Source organism: Mus caroli, unplaced genomic scaffold (genome assembly GCF_978045245.1).
Source record: "Mus caroli unplaced genomic scaffold, Mus_caroli_1 scaffold_16, whole genome shotgun sequence".
Taxonomy (NCBI): domain Eukaryota; kingdom Metazoa; phylum Chordata; class Mammalia; order Rodentia; family Muridae; genus Mus; species Mus caroli.
Window position 1 is genome coordinate 15017927 of NW_028227271.1, and position 17875 is coordinate 15035801.

At 44.9% G+C, this 17875-nt stretch overlaps 1 protein-coding gene across 12 annotated transcripts in view; it reads right to left on the bottom strand.

The window, feature by feature from the left end:
- Nucleotides 1–17292, bottom strand: part of Ppp6r2 (protein phosphatase 6 regulatory subunit 2) — a 71187-nt gene extending 53895 nt beyond the window's left edge. For 11 of the 12 annotated variants that reach the window (XM_085831973.1, XM_085831971.1, XM_085831972.1 and 8 more), the window contains exon 1: nt 17069–17292. The gene's annotated coding sequence lies outside the window, so the exon portion shown is untranslated. The remainder of the gene's footprint in view (nt 1–17068) is intronic. The other variant, XM_029470012.2, reaches the window with a different exon arrangement.
- Nucleotides 17293–17875: the final 583 nt, after the last annotated feature.

A 17875-nucleotide genomic window follows, 5' to 3' on the forward strand; every position in this document is an offset into this window, starting at 1 on the left:
GACAGGCAGGATGAGGCTGCTGGACAAGATAGATGCTCACCTACAGAAACACCATGTAGAAGACAATCAACAGGGGAACGGTTGTTTTGTTGTTGGTTTGCTTTGGTTTAATTTGGTTTGGTTTGGTTTTTTGGAGGAGGTATTTCAAGACCAGGTTTCTTTGTGTGGCTTTGGCTATCCTGAAGCTCACATTATAGACCAGGCTGGGCTCGAACTCACAGAATTCTGCTTGCCTCTGTCTCCATAGTGCTGGAATTAAAGGCATACACCACTGCCACCCAGCTGATATATCTTTTAAATCTCCAAAGTTTTTGTTTATTTTTAGTTTGGGTACAAACTACTTACTGTGTAGCCCTGGCTAGCCTGAAACTCATGGAGAGCTGCCTGCCTCTGCTTCCAGAGTGCCAGGATTAAAGGTGGGCACTACCATGCCCAGCATAATCTCCAAATCTTCTATTTGTTGATGTTGTTTGTTTTCACTATATCCTAGACTGGCCAAGAACTCACAATATAACCCAGGCTGGATCTAAACTAGCAGAATTTTCTACTTCCGTCTGCTGGGACCACAGGTATGAGCCCCACATCTGGCTCCACATCCCCATTGGTGTAACCACTTTCACTTTTAGCCCTGTTCAGGCCAGTGCTGTGCAGGATGCACTCTGAAGCCAACAGGACTGTGGATGACTTTTCTGCCAGTAACCAGGCAGTGGTGGTGCATGCCTTTAATTCCAGCACTCGGGAGGCAGAGGCAGCGGATTTCTGAGTTCGAGGCCAGCCTGGTCTACAGAGTGAGTTCTAGGACAGCCAGGGCTACACAGAGGAACCCTGTCTCAAAAAAAAAAAAAAAAAAAACAAGCAAGCAAACAAACAAAAACACCCTTTTCTGCCATCATGTTTTCCTGCCTAGCCTTTGATCTCAGCTCACTAGACTTTAAGTCCTCCACTGACTGGTGTCTTAGCTCAACTTGTTAAAACACATAGGTTGGGGCATTAGAACAGTGGTTATTTCTCATATTTTATAATCTAGTAGAAGTCAAAATCAAGGAGCTGGTAGGTTCTAGTCCTAGTACAGATGGCTGCCATCTTAGCTAATCCAAATTTGAGAGTCCCATCCTCATGTCTTCATCTAGCTTAGTCATCTCTTAAAGACTCACCTCCAAATATGATTAGTCTGGGGGTTAGGGCTTGAATGTATAATGGGGGTGCACTCCATCCATAACCCTGCCTACCTGTGTGCTCCTATCCCACCCAAGTTTAAGGACAACATGAAGACTTAGAGGGACGGCACCTGCCTTGTGCTTCAGAGTGAGGACTAAGCGCCCGGCAGCTGGCAGCACCCAGTGCTGTCCTAGGCTTGGTTTGCGTGTGGTTGCTCGCTCCTGGGTCTTCTAACTCTCAAGAGAGTAGTCTACATGCCAGCAGAGTCTCGGAAAGGTAACTTCAACACTAAGTCCCCAAACATCAAGGGCTCTGCCAGGCTCTCAGTGTCCCCTGGTTTTCACAGGAGCATCTTATCTGTTAGATAGGATGGAGGCACGATAAAAAGTAAAACCTTAACTCTTAACTGGCAGTTCTTCCAGTTAAGGACAGAGCTGCCCAACATTATGAAGACACATTCTCAGGACTGGAATTGAGAGACTTGGCTCATCATGAAATCAAACAATGACCCCAACCAGCCATAGAACTGGTATTAAGCAGGCCAGGCTATAACAGAATACCCAGTCTACAGACCAGTCTCTGTCACTGATCAAGTTGGCAGTCTTAGGAAAATGGCTGGTGAATGTGTAATAGAAAAGAGCACACAGTTCCAGAACACAGAGATGTTATGCCACCAGTCACCCCCAAGCAATGACAGAGAACCACAGACACATCATACTAACCTACTCACTAGGGACAGAGTTGCCACACTCTGCTTATTCTCAGTACAGCATTGTTCATTCAGAACCAGAATGGGAACCTTTGGCTAAGGGCTAGCAGGAGAGGGCACACTGTAGCTGCTCTTAGGGGAAAACAGCTAAAGACAAATTTGGGGGAAAAAAAACATTACCCGGGTTAGAGAGATATCTCCATGGTTAAGAACACATAACTGGGGCTGGAGAGATAGCTCTGACTGATCTTCCAGAGGACCTGCGTTCACTTCCCAGCATCCACATAACAGCTCAAAGTTGTAACTCTAAGATCTGACACCCTCACACAGATATACATGCAGGCAAAACACTAGTGCATGCAGGGCGGTGGTGGCCTACTTTTTCAATCCCAGCACTCGGGAGGCAAAGGCAGGTGGATTTCTGAGTTCGAAGCCAGCCTGGTCTACATAGTGAGTTCCAGGACAGCCAAGGCTATACAAAGAAACCCTGTCTCGAAAAACCAAAAAAAAAAAAAAAAAAACCAAAAAAAAAAAAAAAAAACCAAAAAAAAAAAAAAAAAAAAACACTACCACTGCTTTTGCAGAGGATTTGAATTCTGTTCCTAGCGCAGCTGACAGCCTATAACTCCAGCTCCAGTGGAACCTGATGCCTCCAGCCTCCAAATGCACCTGCACTCTCAGGCACAGACACACACACACACAGAGCCACAAACATATACACTTAATTAAAAGTAACAATAACAACAGCCAGGCATGGTAGAACATGCCTTTAATCCCAGCACTCTGGAGACAAAGGGTACCAGATCTCTGTGAGTTCCAGGCCAGCCTGGTTTATACAGTGAGTTCCAGGCTACTAAGGCTCCACAGTGAGACTCTGTTTCAAATAAGTAGTAGTAATAATAATAACAACAACAATACAAAAAAATTGCTACAGGCTAGGCATGGTGTACAGGCTTTGTTTGTCTGTCTGTTTTAGGATTTATTTATTTTATGTATATGAGTACACTGTAGCTGTCTTCAAACACACCAGCAGAGGGCATCCGTTCCCATTACAGATGGTTGTGAGCCACCATGTGGTTGCTGGGTATTGAACTCAGGACCTCTGGAAGAGCACTCAGTGCTCTTAACTTCTGTGCCATCTCTCCAGCCCTGTTTGATTTTTGAGACAGGGTTTCTCTGTATAGCCCTGGCTATCCTGGAACTCACTCTGTGGACCAGGCTGGCCTCAAACTCACAGAGTTGTGCCCTGCCTGTGCCCCCTGAATGCTGGAATTAAAGAAGTGTGCTATCACCAACCAGTCAAAAGAGTGATTTGGGGGCTTGGGGGTAGCACATGCCTTTAATTCCAACACTTGGGAAACAGAGTCGGATTGACTCTATGAGTTCAAGGTCAGCCTGCCTCAAAATAATAAAATAAAAGTTAAAACCAAAAGTGCCACAACACGACACTAAAAGGCACCAGGGAGGGAAGTGGGGCAGTAGGCAAAGCTAAACCGCAAACAGCAGCACAGGAACTAAGCCAAGGAACTCAGACTTTAGGACCATCTCAGCCACCATGAGGAGAAGCATCGCCAAGCCCAGCGCTGTATGGACTTTGCTATGCGTGGGCACTGAGGCGGCCAGTCACTCAAAGCTCAGCACCACTCAGTGCTGTCTGCTGCGACTTCCATTCACAGGCCAAAAGTAGAAGGTCGCCATCTTGGTCGTTTCTTTTACACTTCCTTTGAAGACTTCTCTTCCTTTTATTAAATGTACTAGAATATGGCTACCTTCTTGAGAAAACATGGATTGTGCCGTCAGCCATTCCTAGGTTCTTCAAGTCCTCAGTTTTGTGTCTGTGCCCTCTAATACATGATTTAGAACATGACAGTATATACCTCACAAAATAACCTGGAGCCAAGTGTGAAATCTTAGCACTCAGGAGGCAGAGGCAGGAGAATTAGCATGACTTCAAGGCCAGTCTGAGTTACACATTGTGTTACAGGCCAGCCTAGGTTTGGAGTAGAATTGTATCTAGAAAACACACACACTCTAAAAACAAACCAAAATATGTAATTTATATAAAGTGCCCAACATATGCCCAGCACTGTAAACCCATAGTAAACGTCAGTAACTGTCTTTAGTCATGGGTGAGGAAGGCTGATAGGGGAAGCACTGGTCAGAGAAGGCTTCTGTGAATAATCTAGCTGGCCCTTACTCATTCTAAATAACCACAAACCTCAATTAAGTAATCATTTAATGTAGCCTGGATTCTTAATCTCTCGTTAGGAAGCTGGTTTCCCTCTCTTATAATGATGGCAGTAAGCTTAAACACAGACAGCTCTGGCCTCTAGAGGTGAAGTCTAAGCCTGGAACACTGGCTCATACCCTCAACACTTGTAATCCTAACACTCCAGAGACTAGACAGGAGGACTGCCACGGATTTGAGATAGCCTGAACAATATAGCACTTCTGACATTAGCACAGGCTAGTCAGACCCTATCTAAAAATAAAGAGTCAAAGTTTCTTCGCTTTCCCTTCATGCTCAGCAGCTCTTAAAACCCACCCTAACCAACAAAGTTAACAAGACGGGTGCCAGAGCCTGATCCCCAAGAGGCTTCACAGCTTCACTCAATGCCTTTGAGTTCATTGACTAAATGTGAAGAAGCTTCCTCAGGCCGCCCTAATGATGGTAAAACCCTGGAGAGAGGCATAAACATCCAGCTGAGCCAGGCCTACGAGTAAACCAAGATGGCTTTGTGGAGAAGAGAGAAGAGAATCCTGCGCTCGGCACACACTACCAACAACCAACCTGGACTCATAACCGAAAAATAATCTTGTTTTAAGCCACTAATCACTAGAGTGGGTTGTCACACAGTAGCATAAATCATAAAACACCTTAATCCTTTCAGTCTTTCCTTATCTTTCTAATATCCTTATTCCCTTAATTCACAGCAAAAGGTCTCTCGTGTTAATGCCTCCTCTCCTCTGAGTTCAGTTCCCAGGACCACCTACACCTAACAGCTTACCTGTAATCCCAGCTCCTGGGGAATCTGGCCTCTGGCCTTTTTAGGTCTGTCTTCTCACACATGCACACACATGCACACACACACAGAGTTCAGAATGAACAAAAAGAAAGTCTAACAAATAAAGAAATCCTAGGTTAGCATTAAACTTCTCTCCAAATCCCCATACGGGACAACAGATGAGACTGCAAAGAACAAAGCAGAAAGCAGTTGCTGTGGCTATGGGTGGGTGAGAGGTGGAACATACTATATGTTTGACTCCGAGAGCAGCTGCCCCACGGGAAAAGCTATCCAGAACTGAGGAGACGATATTGGGAATCCAAGTCAGAACTGCCAATTAGAGGAATTTTCCATTTCAATACAGAAGGGTCACGATTTATAAAAACCATGACTAATGACTGGTACCTAAAACTTATGTTCAAACCAAAAAGACCCATCCTGACAAAGGTCACAATCAAGTCTTGATGGTATTAAGGTGCTGTCCCCATAATTTAATAGCCTAACCAAACAAAATTCAACATTCTTTTTTAAAAATTGTAATAGTAGTGTGTGTGTGTGTGTGTGTGTGTGTGTGTGTGAGAGAGAGAGAGAGAGAGAGAGAGAGAGAGAGAGAGAGAGAGAGAGAGAGAGTGCAGGCAGACATGCGGGTCTGTGTGGAGGTCAGAAGGCAACTTTGTGGAATCTTCTTTTCTTCCATGTTTGGTGGGTTCCGAGGATCTAACTCAGTAGTCAAGCTTGCATGACAGGCACTTTAAGCTGCTAAAACATCTTGCCAGCCCAAACCTCAACATCCTTATTGGGGTTTTTTTTTTTTGTTTTTTTTTTTGTTTTTTTTTTTTTTTTTTTTGGTTTTTTGAGACAGGGTTTCTCTGTGTAGCCCTGGCTGTCCTGGAACTCACTTTGTAGACCAGGCTGGCCTCGAACTCAGAAATCCGCCTGCCTCTGCCTCCCGAGTGCTGGGATTAAAGGCATGCGCCACCACGCCCGGCTGGGGTTTTTTTGTTTTTGTTCTTTCTTTTGGTTTTTTGGTTTTTTTCAAGACAGGGTTTCTCTGTGTATCCCTGGCTGTCCTGGAACTCACTCTGTAGACCAGGCTGGCCTTGAACTCAAAAATTCACCTACCTCTGCCTCCCAAGTGCTGAGATTAAAGGCATGCGCCAAGCTAAAACTCAACATTCTTATTGGGGATGTAGCTCAGTGATACAGTACATGCTTACACTGCACAAGGGACCCAGTTCAATACCAGCAGTTAAAAAAACAAAAATTGGAGGGAGGGGAGGGGAGGCTAGAGCAATGGATTGGCAGTTAAGAGCACTGACTGCTCGTCAGAGGTCCTGAGTTCAATTCCCAGCTCACAGTCCTCTGTAATGGGATCCCAGGCCCTCTTCTGAATGTCTGAAGACAGCTACAGTGTCTATACATAAATAATTCTTTTTTTAAAAAATTGGAGCTGGGTGTGGTGGCGCACACTTTTAATCCCAGCACTCAGGAGGCAGAGGCAGGCGGATTTCTGAGTTCGAGGCCAGCCTGGTCTACAAAGTGAGTTCCAGGACAGCCAGGGATACACAGAGAAACCCTGTCTTGGGGGGGAAAAAAGTTGTCAAACAGGATTTCTACAGCCAGCAAAAGAATCTTTCAAAGAAAACAGGTAGGGTCTAAGAATATACATCAGTTGAAAGAATGCTTGCCCAGCATAAATGAAGCACAGTCATGCTGTAAGCCCAGCACTCAAACAGTAACAGCAGAAGGATCCAAGTTAGGAAGGTCAAGGCCATTCTCTGCCAAGAGCCTAGTGTCAGCCTGGGCTTACAGGAGAACACATCTCTAAATAAGTACATCCCAGCTTTCAGGAAGCTGATGCAGGAGGATCCCAAAATCAACCTGAGCAAAACCTCAGCTCAAAAGGAGGCCAGGAGCTGAGCACCAGGACTCACACCTGAAATCTCACTAGTCCAGAGGCTGACAAGGATCCTTGTGACTTCAGGCCAGCCAGAGCCATAGAATGAGACTCTGTCTCAAGGGGAAAAAATCTGGCTGAGAATGTAGCTCAATGGCACACAAAAGGCCCTGGCATCAATTTCCAATATAGCCAAAAATGACTGTATAGATATTTATATAGTATTTTGCTCAAGTCTTTTAATTCCAGTACTTGAAGGCTGAGATAAGAGGACAGCTGAGTTTCAGGCCAGCCTGAACTACAGAGTGATAGCCTGTCTCAAAACACCAAAACCAAAACAGCACTGTCAAGCATATACAAGGTTTGACCCTAGAACAGAAATGAAGAAAAGGAAAGAGGGAGAGAAGGGAGGAAAGAAGAGAAAGAAAAGAAAAGGAGAAAAGAAGGAAAACCTGGCATTTATAAATAGCTCTTCATAAATGTGCAAGATCCTCAACAAAAGCAAATCACACACATGAAAAGAATGTACATTGTACATCACTCAGAATTTATTCTAAAAATGCAGTTATTTTTAACATCTGAAAAACCAATCAATATAACATACCACAGATCAATGAAAATAAAATAACCATTTGAATTGATGCAGAAAAAGCATTTGACAAGATCCAACAACACTCTTTCATTATAAGAGCATTCCAGGGACCAGTGAGACGACTTAGCAGGTAAGTCACTTGCTACACAAGCCAGGTGACCTGCTTCTCCTGAACCCACTTAAAAGTGGAAGGAGAAAGCTGACCTCATGAACTTGTCCTATCACTTCCATATGCACACCATGGCACACACACTCACATACTACATACACACAGTCATAACACATGCAACCATGGTTCACATATTCACAAACTACACACACAGTCACAACACATGCAACCATGGTTCACATACTCACAAACTACACACACACAGTCATAACACATGCAACCATGGCACACACATACTCACATACTATACACACACAGTCATAACACATGCAACCATGGCACACACATACTCACATACTATACACACACAGTCATAACACATGCAACCATGGCACACACATACTCACATATTATACACACACAGTCATAACACATGCAACCATGGCACACACATACTCACATATTATACAAACACAGTCATAATACATGCAACCATGGCACACACATACTCACATACTACACACACACAGTCATAACACATGCAACCTTGGCACACATATACTCACATACCACACACACACAGTCATAACACATGCAACCATGGCACACACATACTCACATATTATACACACACAGTCATAACACATGCAACCTTGGCACATATACTCACATACCACACACACACAGTCATAACACATGCAACCTTGGCACACATACTCACATACTACACACACACAGTCATGACACATGCAACCTTGGCACATATACTCACATACCACACACACAGTCATAACACATGCAACCTTGGCACACACATACTCACATATTATACACACACAGTCATAACACATGCAACCTTGGCACACACATACTCACTTACTACACACACACAGTCATAACACATGCAACCTTGGCACACATACTCACATATTATACACACACAGTCATAACACATGCAACCTTGGCACACACATACTCACTTACTACACACACACAGTCATAACACATGCAACCTTGGCACATATACTCACATACCACACACACAGTCATAACACATGCAACCATGGCACACATACTCACTTACTACACACACAGTCATAACACATGCAACCTTGGCACATATACTCACATACCACACACACAGTCATAACACATGCAACCTTGGCACATATACTCACATACCACACACACACAGTCATAACACATGCAACCATGGCACACATACTCACTTACTACACACACAGTCATAACACATGCAACCATGGCACACACATACTCACTTACTACACACACAGAGTCACAACACATGCAACCTTGGCACACACATATTCACATACCACACACACACAGTCATAACACATGCAACCATGGCACACATACTCACATACTACACACACATAGTCATAACACATGCAACCTTGACATACATACTCACATACCACACATACAGTCATGACACATGCAACCTTGGCACACATACTCACATACCACACACACACAGTCATAACACATGCAACCATGGCACACATACTCACTTACTACACACACAGTCATAACACATGCAACCTTGGCACATATACTCACATACAACACACACAGTCATAACACATGCAACCTTGGCACACACATACTCACATATTATACACACACAGTCATAACACATGCAACCTTGGCACACACATACTCACTTACTACACACACACAGTCATAACACATGCAACCTTGGCACACATACTCACATATTATACACACACAGTCATAACACATGCAACCTTGGCACACACATACTCACTTACTACACACACACAGTCATAACACATGCAACCTTGGCACATATACTCACATACCACACACACAGTCATAACACATGCAACCATGGCACACATACTCACTTACTACACACACAGTCATAACACATGCAACCTTGGCACATATACTCACATACCACACACACAGTCATAACACATGCAACCTTGGCACATATACTCACATACCACACACACACAGTCATAACACATGCAACCATGGCACACATACTCACTTACTACACACAGTCATAACACATGCAACCATGGCACACACATACTCACTTACTACACACACAGAGTCACAACACATGCAACCTTGGCACACACATATTCACATACCACACACACACAGTCATAACACATGCAACCATGGCACACATACTCACATACTACACACACATAGTCATAACACATGCAACCTTGACATACATACTCACATACCACACACACAGTCATGACACATGCAACCTTGGCACACATACTCACATACTACACACACAAAGTCACAACACATGCAACCATAGCACACATACTCACATACTACACACACAGTCATAACACATGCAGCCATAGCACACAGATAATCACATGTCATACACAAACCATAATAATACATGCAACCATGGCACACACATACTCACATACTACACACACAGTCATGACACATGCAACCATGGCACACACATGCTCACATACTACACACACAGTAATAATAAATAACTGTTTAATTGCACAAAGTGGAGACAAAGGCAACTTTCTCCGCCATTGAAGGCCCAGTATTATCCTTTATGTAACACTGTTTGGAGGTTTTTACTCAATGCAATAGAGGAAAGTAAAACAAAAGGCATACCAATTGAGGAGGGAAAGTAAAACTATCTTTATTTGCAAATAGAATTATCTAAATCCAAAGGGATATAGTATGGAAACTAATAAGTTATACAATGTTGCAGAATATAACAGCAAATATATCTTTGTACAACAACAATTAAAAACAATATAAAAACATTCATGATACCACCAAGAGGACAAAACAGCTCAAAATAATTCAAATGAAAAAACTACTCTTACAGTGAAAACAAAAATAATGCTAAAAAAAAAAATCTAGGGCTGGAGAGATGGCTCAGTGGTCAAGAGCACTGTCTGCTCTTTCAGAGGTCCTGAGTTCAATTCCCAGTTGAACTTGATCGTTCACAAACATTTATACTAGAATCTGATACCCTCTTTTGGCACACTGGTATACATGCAGATAGAGCACTCATATACATATAAATAAATAAATAAATCTTTTTTTAATCTAAATAAATGAAGAAATCAAATTAAATGCATACATAAAAGATCCAATAATTTAACTCTGAATTTGATCTATAGATTCTATATAATAGCAATCCAACTTATAGCAAAATTAATCACTCACATTTAAAAGCTTATTCTAAAACTAGCAGGACAAATTGGGTTAAAGAAATTTGTTTTGGCCAGGCAATGGTGGCGCATGCCTTTAATCCCAGAACTTGGGAGGCAACCTTGGGAGGCAGGTGGATTTCTGAATTTGAGGCCAACTGGTCTACAGAGTGAGTTCCAGGACAGCCAAGGGCTATACAGAGAAACCCTGTCTCAAAAAGACAAACGAACAAACAAACAAACAAAAAATAGTTTGTTTTCATATCTCCATCCATCCCAGGGTGGCTTCATGATTCTCCTTTTATTCAGCAGATTCCAGACTGCTGAAATCACAGGTGTGTGTCATTCCACACAAGGTGCATGTATTTTATAATTCCATTTAAAGTCTGAAGACCTGCCGGGCGGTGGTGGCGCACGCCTTTAATCCCAGCACTCGGGAGGCAGAGGCAGGCAGATTTCTGAGTTCGAGGCCAGCCTGGTCTACAAAGTGAGTTCCAGGACAGCCAGGGCTATACAGAGAAACCCTGTCTCGAAAAACCAAAAAAAAAAAAAAAAAAAAAAAAGTCTGAAGACCTGGAAATTAATCTATAGTGACAGAATAAGAACATCAACTACTTGAAGATTGAGAAGATGGTTGTAATGACTGAAAAGAACCCAGGAAATGTTCAAGGGTGTTAGAAATGTTCTATATATTGACATGAGAGATGTCCATAGTAATGCTTGTTTTTGAGACAGGATCTCACTAGGTAGCCCTGGCTGGCCCAGTAGTCATTGTAAAGATTAGACTGGCTTTGAACTCAAAGAGCTCTGCCTGCTTCTGACTCCTTATTGCCAGAATTAAAAGTATGAGCCACCTCAACTGGCAACATTAATATTCATACTTGTTAAATTAAAACAGATAAGATTTCCCTGGGTATGAAATATACTTGAATAATTTTAAATACAATACTGTAAACAAAATAAAAACAAAAGAATGTAGTTTAGCTAAAAGGATGAAAGCTGCTAGCTATATATGAATACAACATAATTTCCAAAATAATTTTAAAAAACAAGACATAGAGGGGCCAGCAATGTGGCTCAGGATTCGAGTTTGACCCCAGAAACCCACATGATGGAAAGGGATGACCAACTTCAGCAAGTTGTCCACTGACCTCACACAAATATACACACTAATTATGTAAATTTAAAATAATAATGAAAAGATACAGAACAATGTGTGACATCTGCTTTATGGATACTTTTTTTTAAGGATCTCTGGTGGTTTGAATGAGGACACACACACACAATGGACTTATATATTTGAATACTTGGACCCCAGTTGGTGGAACTGTTTGGGAAGGATTAGGAGGCGTGGCCTTGCTGGAGGAGGTGCATCACTGGTGGGCTTTGAGGTTCAAAAGCCCACACACCATTCCCAGTCTCTTTGACTCTCTGACTCATGTCTGTGGATCAGGATGTGAGCTCTCAGCTCTGGCTCCAGCACCATGCCTGCCTGCTGGACCACCAAACGATGAGTCCCCAATTATATGCTTTCTTTTGTTGCCTTGGTCATGGGTGCTTTGTCACAGTCTCAGTATGTACCACACAGATGTCCTGGAACTTGCTATGTAGACCACGCTCCTTGGTCATCCCTCTGCCAGGATTAAGTGTGTCATCCCTGGTTACATAATTTGTTTCCATAAAATGTATACCTCTTTCTCTCAAATATATTTATACACAGAATTATTAGTTAGAAACTATCTTTAGAATGACACAAAAGAAAATAGCAACATCAATTGCCTTGGAAGAGGATTTTAAGCACCCTGAGAGGTCACATCAACCATTTGTATAAGCCACCTATAAACTGCAGCTGTGAAAGGCACAGGCTCTGGAGTCTGGACAAACCTCAACTCTCTGGTTTATTTGTTTTGACCTCAAATACTATACTTTGTATCTCAGTATTCTCAAATGATTATTTTGACTGTGGCATGTATGGGGGAGGGGTGGCTCAGGGTGCGCACCTGTGAATGCAGAGGGCAGAAGATGCTTCATCCTTCATTCTCCTTTTTTCTTCTTTTTTAAAGATAGGCTATGTCACTAGGCCAGAAGCTTACCACTGGATTTTGCCGTTGCTTTTGGTTCCAGTTTTGAAGAGGCTCGCTGGTCAGAGGACCCCTGATAGCCACCTGCCTCCACCCTGCAGCCCTTGAGTTACAGGCATGTTATATGTGATTACTGTACAGAGAAAACCTAATTGCTGGCAAAATATAAAAAGCTTAGTTTGTCAGATGCAGTTAGGTGTGTCCAGAAGAGCTGTTGTTAGGGTGCACCCCTAAAAGCCTCCACAGATACGAATGCAAGCATGGAAAGCTCTTGCCTAGTTTAAGGCAAGTTGCTTGGGAGAGATACTGTGCTCTTTGCTCTATGACCAGAGGCAAAGTCAGCTGGCTGGCCTTGAGCTGCTCCACAGTAAAGGTGAAATGGCTCTGCCCCTATGACTTGGCTTGGAGCACCCCCATGACAGTGACAAGGCTTAGCCTGCCAAGGGAGTAGAGGAGGAGCTAGAGACTTCTTTTATAGCAATTGGACCTTTGAGAGGACTCTCTCTAGCTCTCTCACTGTCTTGGCTTGGAAGAACTTCATAGAAGGAACTCTGGGTAGGAGACGGGGCTTGAAGGAACCACACAGAAGCAGCTGGCAGGACACAGGCAAAACAGTATCCTAGGGAGGGGAGAGAGCTATGGAGCCCTTGACTCTGGAGGAGCTCCAGAGAAAGGGAGGCTAGCTAGGTAGAATGACACAGATACAGAGAGATTTCTAAAGAGCTAGCAGTTTAATCATAGGATCAGGCTTATAAATAGATATTTTGTATATAGTTCAGAAAATAAAGTTACCTCACTGAGCTAGCAAGTTTTTGCCTCAGTTTACTCCTCCCGTGTCTTTATTGGTATAAATATTAGTTGGATTTGAAAGGGTAAATATTCCACAGGCACACAGAGCTACGCCCAGCTTCTACATGGAGGCTGGGATTTACGCTCAGCTCTCTTACCTTTGTAGCAAGTACCCACTGAGTCATCTCTCTAGCCCTCATATGATATTAATAGAAATGTCAAGAGTAACTACTAGCCAGGGATGGCAGCATATGGCTGCAATCTCAGTACAGGTGCGAAGCAGGAGGAGTTCAAGGCCTTAGTTACCTAGCCAAGTTCCAGGTCAGCTATAATACATGAGATCCTGTTTCAAAAAAAAAAAAAAAAAAAAGAGGGACTGCGATGTAGCTTAGTTAGTAGAATGCTTAATAGCATGCATGGAACCCTGGGTTTAATCCCAAACATTATATAAATTAGTCATGGTGGTACACCCTGTAATCCAGGCACTTGGGAAACAGAGGAAGGGGAACAGAAGCTTACAGTAACACTCAATCTATAAAGTAATATTTGAGATCAGACTGGATAAAATTAGATCCTGTCTCAAAAAAAATAAACAAGTAAAGAGTTGAAAGAAGAGCAATTTCATGGCTACATCATTGTGAAGATTACACAAGATGATACAGGTAAGACACTTAAAAAGTGTTTCGGCCTGCCAAGCATGGTAGAACTGGAACTGGTCATTATTGTTATTAGTTTAAATATTTTAAACAGCACCCTTTCCATAAGGAGAAACAGAGAGGAGGGATGCAGAGCCAAACTGCCTTAAGTACAAATTCTGGCTCTCTTACATCAGTCTCTTTATCTCTCCAACAGGGAAATTATAGCTCCTATAGTCTATGGTTACCTTAAGGATTAGATGAGAAATTCCCATATAAATTAAATACAGAGCTGGGCATGGTGGTGCATGCCTTGAATCCTAGCACTTGTGGGGCAGAAGAAGTAGGTAGATCTCTGCTAGTTCTAGGCCAGTCTGGTCTATAAAGCAAGTTCCAGAACAGCTGAGGCTACATAGAGAGACCTTGTCTCCAAATAAATAAATGAATGAATCAATAGTAAATGCAATGGCACACAAGAAATACTCATCATGTGCACTAAGTAAAGAGCTATTCCCAAAGCTTTAAATATCTCCCTGCTCAAAATTGTATGTTCAGCCTAACCTCTCTTGTTTCACATCTGTCCGTTAGATACATTCTCCCTAATGACCCCTGGGCTTCTTAGACATCTCCCACTACTCTCAGCCGAAAGAAAACCTTGCTTGCTCTCTCTAACATGTAACCATTCCCTCATATCTATCACTGCCTCAACCCAGCTTCTCCATTTAATTAAACGATGCTAGTACCCAACAATTTGTTCCACCGAGAAGCCTGGAACTCTCTCTGAGCTCTCTCATTCTCTCATACCCCTCTTCAATCGTTACTTACAGCTCTAAGAAGTTTCAACAGTTTTTCCCCCAAAATACCTCCCTAAATTAACTACTGAGGTTTGAACCACAATACCCCCTCCTATCCATATAGTCATAATACCCCACAACTCAATCTCCAGCCTAGAAGCCCCCCCCCCCCCAAGCTGTAAGGTTGACTAGAAGACAAACATTCTCAGCCAACCTAGACACACCAATATTATCTAGCTCCTGCAAGAGATCTGGGCCCTTCCCATCTCCTCCCGATGTCTGTGTTGAAAGGCTCTGGCCTGCTCTCTCACCCTCCTCCTTAAAGCTAATTTCTTACTGGGCAATGGTAGCACACTTTAATCCCAGCAGTTGGGAGGCAGAGGCCAGGTGGATCTCTGTGAGTCTGAGGCCAGCCTGGTCTACAGAGCTAGTTTTAGGACAGCCAGGACTATGCAAAGAAACCCTGTCTAGAAAAACCAAACAAAAGGCAGCCTCTTTTTTGCCTCCAAGAGCTTATTTAGCTCACATGAGAACTAGAGAGGTCAAAGGGATGACCCAGAACATAAGAACATCAAGAGATGAACACATCAGACTTGGTTGGGAAACTTTTAATCCCAGGCAAAGGTAGATAAATCTCTGAGTTTCAGTCCAGCTTGCTCTACATAGATAGCCAAGACTCCATAGCAAGACCCTGTCTCAGAAAAACAGAAAGGGAGAGAGATGTGAAGAGATAAGAATGAGGACTGGCCAGGCGTGCAAGCCTTTGATCCCAGCACTTGGGAGGCAGAGGCAGGCGGATCTCTGAGTTCGAGGTCAGCCTGGTCTACAGAGTGAGTTCCAGGACAGCCAAGGCTACACAGAGAAACCCTGTCTCGAGAAAAAAAAAAAAAAAGAATGAGGACTGAAGCTGGGTGACAGTAGCCCTCGCCTTTGATACCAGCACTAGGGAGGCAGAGGCAGGCGGATCTCTATGGAGTTTAAGGCCAGAGTTCCGGGACATCTATGGCTACACAGAAAAACCCAGGCTGGGGGATGGTGGGGGTGGGGGAGTGGGGAATAGGGAAAGAGATGGTAAGAAGTCAGCAAGCAGCATAGTCTGGTAGGACACAGATGAAGGTGTCAGTGAAAGTCTGTCTAGAATAAGGCCTAGGGACATGGTTGAGGATGGTGACAAATTGCGGGGAGGGGCTACAGCAGAAAGCGAGAATTGGGGAAAGTGACTGGACTGAGAGCTGATAGGGAACAGCAAGAGCTCGATAATAGATTGGAAACAGCCTTCACTAAGTGAGTAGTCAGCTGTGAGGATACAAAGTAGCAGGTGAAGAAGTTCCAGAAAGAAGAGGCGCATGGGAGAAGCAAAAGATGATTTGGGGCGGGGGGGGGGGGTAGAGTGGGAGAAAGGCAGTGGGTGATGATGACAACTGGGGAACGACCCGGAAGAGGAATGGGATGGAAATAAAGGACAACAACAAAGCGAGCGCTTGGCAGTGGGCACTGGTCGGAGGAGATGAGCGGGGAGGGAACGCTTGATAGGTGGAAAGGTCACCACCAGCGGGCCCCTGATGAGGAAGGTGGCTAAAAAAACAAACAAACAAACAAAGATGAGACCGGGAACACTGACAACTCCCCAGGCCCTGTATCCAAGGTCCGCCCCACCTCTACAGCCACGGACAGAGGTGAGGGACCTTGATAAGGGCAGAGGTGGACAACTGGGAGGCAGAGGACCAGGCGGCCACTAAGAGGCTGAGACTAATTCTGAGAGTGGGGAAAACTGACCACTGACAGGCCAGGAGCTGGGATAGTAGCTAAAAGGGATGTTGACTGTCAAGAAGGGTGAGCGCTGAGGGAACGGATGGATGGATGGATGGATGGATGGATGAATGACGGCAGTGGAGAGTGCTGGCTGACCCGGGAGCAGACTGATGGAGACGCTGACCCCCCTGACGAAGCGCAGGGTGACAAAGGCGCTGCTCTACCGACAGGGCGCTGACGGCACAAGCTGAGTGACAGCAGGACGCTGACGGCCCGAGGGGGGGGGGGGGTCCCTCCTGTCCCCGGGCCGCAGGAAGCGGCGGGCGCGCGGCCGCACTCACCTGCCCCGCAGGCTGGGGGTCGCGGCGACTCCTCCTCCGAGGGAGGCCCGAGCGAGGCCAGGACGCTCGCGGAGGTGAAGTGCGGACGGCCTGGAGCGGGCCGCACGCACATGGGCCCGACCCCGCGGCGCGGCGCCTTCGGACTCGGGCGCAGCCGGCGGGAGGCTCGGGACCCGCTCGGGACCGGCTCGGGGCCGCGGGCGAGATCGCTCCAAAATGGCGGCGGCGGCGGCGGGGGCGCGCGCGAGAGCGAGCGGGCGCGCGCGCAGACGGGGGCGGGGCGGGGCGGGGGCGCGCTCCGGGGGCGGGGCCACCGGAGGAGGCGCAGAATCGCGGCCGCGGTCCAGGGTCTGTCTGGTGGAGTCGCGCTGGGGAACGTCCTGAGGCGTCCCCGTGATCGAGCTGGCTGTGCTAAATAAATCCTCTGGGCACCTTCAGTCACGCGCTCGTCTCCGCTACGTCCTGTTTCTGAACTGGACTGCCCGCTGATCTACTTGGTTTGTTTTTTGTTTTTTCTTATTTGTTTATTTATTTACTTATTTAATGTAAGTACACTGTCGCTGTCTTCAGACACTCCAGAAGAGGGCGTCAGATCTCGTTACGAGATGGTTGTGAGCCATCATGTGGTGGCTGGTATTTGAACTCAGGGCCTTCGGAAGAGCAGTCAGTGCTCTTAACCGCGGAGCTAGCCCTTTTCCCCTCTTTTTGGTTTCTCGAGATAGGATTTCTCAGTGTAACAGAGTCCTGGCGGTCCGGGACTTGCTTTGTACACCAGGCTGGCCTCGAACTCACAGAGATTCTCCTGTC